Here is a 9,662-nt window from a genome sequence, read left to right as displayed (position 1 = left end):
GAACCTCAAATCTTAACACAATTTCTTTCCTCTAGGTTTTCATCCCTGACCCAAAATATGACAGTTTCTTCCAAACCAAGCCTCTGCGAAAGTCAAGTTCAGTAGTGTGCCCTCCTCCCTCAGCATCTTCACACTGTCGGCAGCCCCATGGTGAGCCTTCCTGGCCAGTTGACTACTCCAAGTTCCCAGTGGTCAGCTTGGCTCCCAAACTGGCTTACAACTCAGGACATTCAAACCAACTGCTACATGATGGCTGTGCCAAGAATAAACTTCCCTTCCACTGACCAAGCCTGGATGAACATGAATAGGAATTAGCTGGGGATGTGGCATCTGGGCAGGTGCTTCAGTGGATGACTGAAGATAGTGACCTTCACTCTCTCACGAATCTTAATTCCGACAGCAATGTGATCAGGGTGAACTCAGGCCTGCCTAAGATGGGGTAGTGACTGCAGCTGCACAGAGCAGGCACCTTTCTGCTCACATCCTTCCTCTCCAACTCAGTTTCTACAAACTTCTCATGCCTCCCTAGGCCCTGCAGGGGTGGGGGAAAGTTCCTCTCCTTTTACAGGAACCTGTGTATCCACAGCATTTCAGATTTCCCATCTCAAGAGGACTCTGTAGAAGTCTCTCAAATTCCCAACTGCTAACATGAACTCTTCCACTCACAGGGTGACAGCTGAAATGGAAGGGAAGATGCTAATCAGTGCATGGCCATGGGAACAGGTCATCATGGAATTTTCAAGTGAACAGCAGCCTCACTGTGGGTTCCCACCGCTCCCATCCAGACGTGTAGTTTTCATGTACAAGGGTGTAATTTATGAGCACCTGTTTTGTTTCAAAAATAGAATCGCTCCTTCCACACTATTATATTGTGTTTGTAAAAACAAGTTACAGGGGAAAAGGACCTGCCCCATCATATGCAGCTGACGGTGTGGACACACAGAGTCAACATGTGAGAAGAAAACGTTCCTTCTATTTTTTGTTGTTAGATTGGTAATGCACTGATGTTGTAACAAGGTTTTGGGAAGGCATATTTCACATGTGCTGGTGAAAAATCCAGTCATCGTGCTTATGAACTACAGAAGGATCTAAACTTCCATTCTTGATGTGAAATGGCATACCCATGCACTTCTGCTAGTTCAGAGTCATCAGACGCTTCTAGGTGCTGCTGTAACAATTGCTTGAGACAGCCATAAAAATCACGTTCTACAAATCAAATTGAAAAATTTCAGTGTCCCTCAGTAGGTAACATTGTCAAACTCTAGAAATCATCCTTTTATCAACTATGTACATTACTTTTTCTCTGCATGCCACTAAGTCTACTTAGTTAATTATCTGTGTCTCTGTGAGCTCACTGAGCAATTTCACATGGATGGAGAGAGTGGGATGATAGATAACAAAGAGTCAGAAGGGTGAGGGGGTGGGAGGCAAAGGATGATGGGGAATTGCTTAATAAATTCAACGTTCATTACTCTGGTAATGGATGCCCTAGAAGCCACTACTTGATCACTGCACAATCTATGCCTGTAACAAAAGTACACATGTATCCCATAAACTTGTACAAATAAAAAGGAAAAAAATTTTTAAATGGTACTCGCACAAGGTACCTCCTGGGAGGATGATGGATGTTGGGAGCCGAAGACCTGACGGTCGTGACCAACTCAGCACTCCACTGGAGGCTATATGATTAAACAGCAAGCTGTTTATCATGAATGCAGGATGTGGGCAAACTCACACTGGCACCTGCCTCCAGAAGGTATGGTGAGGGCAATCACTCCCTGGCACCGTGCTCCTTGAGATTATCTACTGGGACATCTGGAGCCTGCTGTTCAAAGAAAGCAGTCATATAGGCCTGCGCTAAATCAAGCAGCTGATTTGACAACCACCCCCTTCTCCCTATCTCCTTTACTCAACAAACACTAACGGCTCTAGAAGCTCAGGGCCCTTGTTCACTAGAAGCAAAGAGCCCCCTGACCCCTTCTTCCAAATACACTCTTTTGTCTTTTGTCTTTATTCCTCCATCTGTCCTCCTTTGTTCAGTTCAGCAAGGTCTGAGGCAGATGGATGCTGGCTCCAGGAAGGTTTCCTCCGAGTCTTGCATTCCCCTCTTGGACCCCAAGTGAGTGGATCCTGATCCTGAGGAGGATGAGCTGGTGGATGGCCCTGGAATTCTGTGACCAGCAGAACCCTCGACAGGGTACTGGGAGGCCGTATAATTGAGGTTTCTCTTCTCCATGCCCAGAGAGAAGCAAGGTCAGATCCTGGCCCGGACTTGAAGCTAGGGGCAGCCCTGGGCCCCCAAGTTAGGATTAGAGGTTTCTGCTTGGGTGATTCTCCGGGGTGTGACTCAAAGGAGGGGCAACAGTGCCTCCAAAGAGGCAATTGTCTCCAGCACTGGGTCCCTAGGTCACCAAGGAGTTCTCCAGCTAGGGGAGCCCCACCTGTTCAAAACTTCCCCCATAGGATGTGTGGTCCTCGGGCCCCTTTCCTTCCTGCTGTGCTGCTGAGTAACACAAAAGTTGGAACTCAGATCTGGGGTCGCTTCTCTGCTCCCAGAGCCATGGGTGCTACTGAAAATGCCAGTCTCAAGGAGCTGGGCTTGTGCTGCCCAATGTGGAGCAGGGCTGCTCAATGTGGGGCTGAACACTGTTCCCAGTGCTAGGAGCATAGGCAGCAGATGCAGAGCCAGAGGCAGTGGGGGAACCAGGGTGATAAAGGAGGTATGGTAAAGACCATCTGGGTGCTGGGGGGGGCAGTGTCCAAGACAGAATTTGCAGATGACTAACCTCCAAAGCTGACTGTGTTGGGCTGCCCTGGCAGTTAGGCCCTACAGTGGACGTTGAAGCTGGAGCTAGAGCTGAGCTACCAGATCTCCAAACCGGAAAGAGCAGTCAGAGGTGGGGGCTGCATGCTGCTATCAAAGACTCCCAGTACTGGCTGGGTAGTGGCTGAATGGTTACCGGGAAATTTCAAGTTGGGCTGGAGCTGCAAGACTTCAGTTCAGGAGGCTTGTGGTGTCCTGGTGGATGCCTTGCTGCCACTGGGGTACGTCTGAAGGGCCTGGGCAGATGGGAAGAAGCTCCACCAGAGCCAACATGAGGCCTTGCAAGGAAAGGCTGGGAAGGGGAATTGGGGTCCATGAAAGTGATCTCAAAGTCAGGTGCTGGCAGTCAATGTATATTGCTCAGTGAGATAAGTCAGTCTGGAAAAAGCTGCCTTCTCCATGACTCTTAGTTCATAATATTCTGAGAAAGAAAACCACAGGGACAGTAAATAGGACAGTTTTGTCTTAAAAATGGGAAACTGATCCAACTAGAATCATGATGACTGGATGTTCCACTACTTTTCCACAGTACCTTCCATTGATCGCTGTTCTGGATGAACTCAGTTGTGTGGCCAGTTGTGGATTTTTCTGACCCACTGTGTGGGGCCAGCAATAGATTGTGCTGATTCCTCAGTTGCTACTCTCAGATCCTGGAAGCAACCTCCTCCCAAAATGTGTTTCAAGAAAGACAATTGGTGACATGTCGCTGGCAGAATTCCATAGAGAAATTCTTACTAATTTATTCACAGTTCAAACTTCCGATCCTCTTTTTCACCATTTGCAGAACAAGTCACCTGAATCTGAGTTGGGCTCTAGCAAGACCTTGCAGTTCGGGTTGCACTGAAAACCCAGCAGACTGGCGTGTGGGCAAATACCTGCCTTTATATGTGGCAATAGAAAGAGGCAGCATATCCAAGTGAACAAGCATATCCAAGTGAACAAGAGTGCCTGGAGCCTCACTGGCTGGGTAGAAATCCCACTGAAGAATTCTAGGTACTTGGGAATGTTATATAGAGTAAGGCAGCAGATCTCAGTGGCCAAAAGCACAGTGCCTGGAGTCTAAAGCTCTTGGTGGAAGCAGTTGGAAGACAGAGGATCTTCCAGCAGAAGAGGTAAGTCCACGCCTCTGTGTTTTGTTTTTCCTTCTCAGATGTTTAGAAATGGGGGTTATGACCTAGGAAAATGAATGAAAGAAATTAGTAATTAATGAATTCAACAAAGGCTGTCTGTGGGCTGCCTCAGTGTTGAAAAAGTCACCCTGGATCCCCTCACTCTAGGAATGGTGGCAGCCACTTTGTTATTCAGTTCCAAGGCTGCAAGGAGGATGTTAATTTTTTTTTTTTTTTTTTGGTGAGACAGGGTCTTACTCTGTTGCCCAGGTTGAAGTGACATGGTGTGATCTCTGCTCACTGCTAATTTTTGCAGTTTTTGTAGAGATGGGGTCTTCCTATGTTGTCCAGGCTGATCTCAAACTCCTGGGCTCAAAGGATCCTCCTACTTCAGCCTCCCAAAGTGCTGGGATTACACATGTGAGCTACCCTGCCTGGCTCCTAATTCATACGTTAATCTCTTGCTTGGGCTCCCCCAGAAGGTGGTGAAATTACCCCAGCTCAATGCATTTCATGTGGCTGCTCCTGTGTCATGGGCTCAGGTACATCTGCTGGCACAGCTGCTAGGTTACCAGAACGGACCCTTCCTCCGCCTCAGCTAGGAGCATAGTGATAACTTGTGACTCTCTTTCCCAATAGAACTTCAAATTTCTGAAGACGGGGGCAAGTGCTTGAGCATTTGTACTCATGGTTTTGTTTGAGGGATGATAGCTGGAACACAATACCTCTTGGCATGGAAAGGTTGTCACTTGTCGCAATGAACAGGCTTGCAACTCATGGAAATTCATTCCCTTGGTTCACTTTCCCTCTGGCAGTGACTATGCCTGGACTCTTACAAGAAGCAAGCAGCTGTCCCATCTGTGCAGCCCACCTAGAAACACCAGTGTCCCTGGAGTGTGGATGTACCATCTGCCTCAAGTGCATCAATTCACTGCAGATGGAGCCCCATGGGCAGGAGCCATTTTGCTATTGCTGTTCCACGGTGTCCAAGAAGAAAACCATGTCCAATCAGCAACTGAGGAGGTTGTTTTCTCACATGAAGGAACTGGAGCCCAAACTGAAGAAGATTTCTACAGATAAATTCAAGGATGTGGAAGTTCCACGGTAAGGAAATCTGTGTACCCTGTCCCCTTCCTACGACCAGGCCAAAAAAATCAATTGTGTAATTGGCTTCCCATTCCTTATGGTGATTAGCTGCTGTCTGGCACCTAAAATTAACATGTTCCTCCAGCATCAGTCTCAGCCCTGATAATTTATAGAATCACCTGGTGATCCCCAAGAAAAATTACCGATGTCACAGGTCATGGCCCAGACAAGGGATTTCTTGAATCTTACTGTGCTCCAATTACCTGGGGATCTTGTTAGAATGCAAATTCTGAACTGGGAGATCTCAGGATCGGTATCCTTTCATTGGGAACTTTGCTGAGTAGCAAAAACATAGAGCAACTGAATTTGAATTTCTTTCTAGCTGAGGTTCCCAGGACTCTGACACTAAGATTGCCCTGATAATTCTAACATGCAGTGAATGTTGGCACCTATCGCACCAGGCAACCTCACCCCAGGGCTGGGAAGAGTTTGGAATCAAGCACTTGCAATGTTTGTTCCTGTGTGAGGCGCGTTCTGGTCTCCTCATCTGTGCCCCATGAGCTTCAACAGTGGCCCTGGCTCCACAAAATACTATCAGACTGCATAACTCTGGAGGGAAGGGACATTTAAATGAAGAGATCGCAGTTAGCCTAGGCAAAGAATTACACCTATAAATGGTAGTGGGCTCCTATGATGTCCCAACACTGCTGGCTCCTGCACGGTATCTTCCCCGACACTCATGATCTCCACTCATCCACCTACCAACACCTGACCGTCTCTCTACTGAAATATGGAGGACAGATTCACTGTGCCCACATTTTGTTTGGAGCCCCCTTCCTCCTTCCTTGTCCATTTCCACTCAACTCATTTCTTTCACTAATTAACCACTAAACAACAATCAATCCCCTGATGTCTTATTGTAATCTACAAAATTCACATTGGTGATCATATTCGTTTTTTTCACTTGAAGAACAACATGTTCTGTAGATTTTTTTTTCACAATGTTCTGGACAATGTTTTCTTTTTTTTTTTTTTTTTTTTTTTTTTTTTTTTTTTGAGACGGAGTCTTGCTCTGTCACCCAGGCAGGAGTGCAGCGGCATGATCCAGGCTCATTGTAATCTCTGCCTCCTGGGTTCAAGTGATTCTCCTGCCTCAGCCTCCTGAGTAGCTGGAATTATAGGTGTCCACTGCCATGCCCAGCTAATTTTTGTATTTTTAGTAGACACAGGGTTTCACCGGGTTGACCAGCCTGCTCTGGAACTCCTGACCTCAGGTGATCCACCTGCCTCACCCTCAAAAAGTGCTGGGATTACAGGCATGAGCCACCGTACCTAGTGGCGTTTTTGTTTTTTGAGATGGAGTCTTGCTCTCTCGCCTAGGCTGGAGGGCAGTGGCACAATCTCAGCTCACTGCAGCCTCTGCCTCCTGGGTTCAAGTGATTCTCATGCCTCAGCCTCCCGGGTAGCTGAGACTACAGGCGCCCACCACCACATCCAGCTAATTTTTCTACTTTTAGTAGAGTTTCACCATGTTGACCAGGCTGGTCTTGAACTCCTGACCTCAAGTGACCCATCTGCCTTGGCCTCCCAAAGTGCTGGGATTAGACGCATGAGCCCCCACGCATGGCCTGACAATTTTCTCTAGGCCAGACTATACTGTTTTCCTTCCTTTCTTCCTCCATGCACATTGGTGGCTTCAACTGTCAACCACATACCCAATGCCTTAAATTATACCCCTTTGTATCTGCTGCCCCTTTCCCCTACAGTCACTGATGGTTAACAACTTTCAAATACCTTTCTCTTGGCTTTTAAATTTACCACTGTTTTGCTTAAGGCCTCACCTCCCATGTAGGATGGAAACCATTCTTCCATCTAGGTCCCCCTTCCTCCCCTTGGCCTTGGATTCTCTTAATGTCCAGGACTGGTACCTCTGTCATCACACAATCAGCTACAGAGATAGCTCATCTACTGTCAAAACTGTGCATAATTAATTTGTTTACAAACATGGAAAACAAAAACCTGGAATTATGCTCCAGGGACTATTTAAATTGGAGCAATAAAATGTGGAAAGAGAAATATTTCATTTAATATTGATCACTTGCATTGTCTTAATTATCATTTGTTCATGCATCAAACTGGTAGAAAGAGGGTCATGATGTCTGCCTTCACAGACCCTCCACTCTAAATGAAGAAAAGTCCAATGAAGCAAACACATGACAGAGAGAAAAACAAAAATTTCTACTGTGAATAAGAGGTATCACCAGCCAGGCATGGCAACTCACGCCTGTAATCCCAGCACCTTGGGAGGCTGAGGCCAGTGGGTCACCTGAGGTCAGGAGTTCGAGACCATCCTGGCTGACATGGTGAAACCTGTTCTCTACTAAAAACGCAAAAATTAGCCAGATGTGTGGCGCGTGCCTGTAATCCCAGTTACTCAGGAGGCTGAGGTGGGATAATTGCTTGAACCCAGGAGGCAGACGTTGCAGTGAGCAGAGATTACGCCACTGCACTCCAGCCTGGGTGACAGTGAAACTCTCAAAAAAAAAAAAAAAAAAAAAAAAAAAAAAGCGTCAGGTATTTCCACCAAGCATACCTGTGAGAATTTGAACTAGTCAGGGAAGTTGCCTCATAAAAAGTTTTGAGTTCAGGATAAGCAGCAGAATTAAAGTAACTGAAGTCAAGAGATACTTGGGACTTTGAAGTAGATGGGAGACATGGGCTTGGCTTCTGTCCGTTTGCTGAGCAGGTGACCTGTTTTTCTTTTCACAGCCAACGTGACCTTGGATGCCCACACAGCCAACAACTTTCCCCCTCATTTCTGATGACTCAGGAGCGTCCAACCTGGGCGCAGCAGACCGAATCGGCAAGACCTTGCTGAGAGATTCCGTTTGTCCGTGTGTGTCCTGGGCTCCCCTTGCTTCACCTGTGGCCACCACTACTAGGAGGTGGACATGGGGGAACAGGCACAGAATGGGACCTGAGAGTCTGCAGAGAATCCATCCACTGAAAAGGGAAGATCCAACTGACCACAGAGCGTGGATTCTGGACTGTGCATTTGAGGGCTGGAGGCCGCCTCTCTGCCAGCATAGTGCCCCTGACTTTCTCTTCGTAGACCGCAAAGTACAGCAAGTGGGGAGTTGTCTGGATATAGGCATGCAGAATGTTTCCTGTTTTGGATGCTCAGGGTGGATCCCACGTCTATACATTCAGGAGAGTCTCTGCTGAGGAGCCCCTGGGCTTTTTTGGTTCCTTCAATTACACCTAACAGTGATCAGGGTGTCCTATCTGCCCTGTGATGAACCCAGCCACCTCGATGCTTCAGGCCATCCTGAGGCCAAATAAAACACTCGCTGCAAAGAAACAGTAATTTTCTGAATTACTTGGTGGTGTAGGAAGTTTCTGCTTGTCTGCACTATGCGAAATCATAGGAGAAAGATACGTGACATTGCATGATTATAATTAATGTAATTTGATTAGATTATAAATTGAGCCCTAAGTGTTATTGTCACCATCTCATTGAATCTTACGTTTTATGTCGTTTCCTATACAAATGTCCTATATTCTGGGATCCATTTCCAAATGCTTTCCTTTTTATTTCTATAAGTTCAAATTGATGTATTATGGAAGTTATGAGTTAAACATTTGGCGATCACCTAATGGATTATGTGATTTACTAAATGATACCAGTGCAATAGATTTTATACCTAGTAAAAACGTGTGTGTGCATGTGTATTTCAACAGAGAACTGGAGAAATGCCTACGTCCTATCCAGAACCGAAAAGAGACGTTTTCACCACCATATATCAGTGTAGGTGACATTTTCTTGGATGTGTGTATCATCTACATTAACAATGAGAATCCCCCTCAGAGGGATGGACTGTTTTGTCTCAAGTGTTCTCCTGGTAATAACCTGACCCTGATTGGCTAAGTCTTCCTCCTCCCTTTTCCCATGTGGAGTCCTCAGTGCCATGCTCCCCCCCCCCCCCAGCCACGCTGACACAGCCCTGGTCACTGCAAAGACGCATGCTGGGCGCCAAGCAATCCTGCTGTAATCCCAAGGCAGTTCCCCACAAGAAGGATCTGCTAAACCTAGTGCTTTTTCAAGCGCTTCCTTTGCATATTCCAAAGCAACTCAAAACGGATTAGAGACTTCAATGTAAAACCTGAAATCATGAAACTACGAGAAGAAAACACAGGGGAAAAGCTTCCTGATGTTGGTCTGGGCAATGTTTTTCGATACAGCATCAAAAGCACAGACAATACACAGACAAGTGTGGTTGTGTCCAACTAAAACGTTTCTGCACGACAGAGGAAAACGACATTCAAGCAGCCTACAGACTAGAAGATATTTGCAAACCGCACAACTCATGAGGCGGCAATATCCAGCATATACGGAACTCACGCAACACAGTACTCAAAAACAAATCACCTGATTCAACATGGGCAAAGCACCTAACCAGATATTTATCAAAAGACACATAAACGCCCAACGGATGTAAGAAAAAGTGCTCAACGGCACTAATCATCAAGGAAATGCAAATCAAAAATCAAAACCTCAATGAGACATCACCTCATACCTGTTAGAATGGCTATCATCCAAAAGATGATAACAAGTGGTGTGTCCGGAATTGGTGGGTTCTCGG

The 9,662-nt window shown here is 46.4% G+C and overlaps 1 pseudogene; it reads left to right on the top strand.

Moving 5' to 3' along the window:
* Positions 1 to 3,893: 3,893 nt before the first annotated feature.
* On the top strand, positions 3,894 to 8,386 carry LOC105516398 (annotated as a pseudogene).
* The last annotated feature ends 1,276 nt before the right edge of the window (positions 8,387 to 9,662 follow it).

Source organism: Colobus angolensis, unplaced genomic scaffold (assembly GCF_000951035.1).
Source record: "Colobus angolensis palliatus isolate OR3802 unplaced genomic scaffold, Cang.pa_1.0 Scaffold28, whole genome shotgun sequence".
Classification (NCBI taxonomy): domain Eukaryota; kingdom Metazoa; phylum Chordata; class Mammalia; order Primates; family Cercopithecidae; genus Colobus; species Colobus angolensis.
The sequence above is the reverse complement of the archived record's forward strand: the minus strand, read 5'-3'. Positions and strand labels throughout refer to the sequence as shown.